Below are 1,369 nucleotides of genomic sequence, written 5' to 3'. Positions count from 1 at the left end.
TTTTTAATTTTCTTGAGAACTTTATTCAGCAAAGAATCCCCCAAAATGATTTAAACAGAACTATATATGTTCTCTATGGGTACATGTGTATGTATACATATGGATATTATGTTAGCAATTTAGAGTATTCCCTGAGCTTCCTCTCCCCTTTACTTGTATTTTAACTAAAATTTACAGAGAAATAGCTGGAGCAGTTTCAAAAACCTGTCTCCAATAACGCCAGCAACTGAGGCTGGGAGGTAGTATTCTCTTCTTACTTCAAGGCTTTTTAATATAATTATGCTGATTTTTGTCTTTGCCTCCTGACTCAACTGCACTCTGAGTCCCCAGTCTTTGAGCTTACCGCTCAAAAACTTCCTTTAACCACAGTCACCTGAGAAGGTGAGTCAGAAGTTTACAGAATCATCACTTCCAATGACCAAACTCTGGCTGTTTCCCATTCTCAAAAAGGACACAGCCTAGCAGCACTGTGCATTATGACAGGCAGAGGGGACCGAGCCTGGTGCCGAACAGCCTGACAGCAGTATTCAGACACTGGGGTGGGGGCGGGGAGAAATCGGAGGTGGAGCAGGGGGAATGTGTCTGTTTCCCTCTGCCCCACACTTTTTGGAATCCAATGGAAGGAGAAAACGAATTTGGTCCACAGCAAGCCAGACTGTGTACGTAATAAAGGACTTCATGGATCTCTCTTTATCACAGAATCCTCTGTCCAGGCACCAAATCACAGCAAAGCAGATGGCTGAGCCAGGTGAAGTCCAAACTTCAGAGCAAGTAGTCGTCCTCAAGGTTATCATCACCAGACATAGAGGCAGCTTCTGATAAGCTGAGGCAGGACAGGGTATGTGTCATCTCTCCAGGGCTCTTTTTGGTCTCAGCAAACATGCTGCCGAGAGAGGAATCTGTTTCTACGGCCACATCCTTCAACACATCTGGGACAGCTCCATTTTCTTCCACATCTTCAGGAGCTCAATTGCGTACCCTTTACGAACTAATTCTAGCCCAATATCAAGTTACTTCCCATTGCTAATATCATATAAGTAGATCTTTGGCCACGTTGAGATCTCAGTCTGGACACAGCTAGAGATCTTGGCCACAAGGGGCTTCCAGTCGGCACAGTGAGTGAGTCTTTCAAATTCATCCAAAGCTTCCTCTTCCCACTGTTCACCTGAGGGGGCGATCTGGGCCAGACTACACTCTATTGCTTGAAATGGAAGGCTTAGGAAGTCACTTCTGGGAGTTCTGAGGTCCTTCAGTGGGCAATCTCCATTATCTCCAAAGTCAACAAAATAGAGGTCAAAGTTCCCATTTTCCAAGGTGCCAAGAACCTGGGCTCGATACCAGGAACCATTTGTAAGTAAAGGTGCTGCTA

General features: G+C 45.1%; 2 pseudogenes; both read right to left on the bottom strand.

The window, feature by feature from the left end:
- Positions 1-680, bottom strand: part of LOC105821218 — a 4,370-nt pseudogene extending 3,690 nt beyond the window's left edge.
- Positions 681-723: 43 nt separating this feature from the next.
- On the bottom strand, positions 724-1,361 carry LOC105821225 (annotated as a pseudogene).
- Positions 1,362-1,369: the final 8 nt, after the last annotated feature.

Source organism: Propithecus coquereli, unplaced genomic scaffold, assembly GCF_000956105.1.
Source record: "Propithecus coquereli isolate 6110/MARCELLA unplaced genomic scaffold, Pcoq_1.0 Scaffold1159, whole genome shotgun sequence".
Taxonomy (NCBI): Eukaryota; Metazoa; Chordata; class Mammalia; order Primates; family Indriidae; genus Propithecus; species Propithecus coquereli.
Note: the sequence above shows the minus strand (reverse complement) of the source record. Positions and strands in the feature narration are given on the sequence as shown.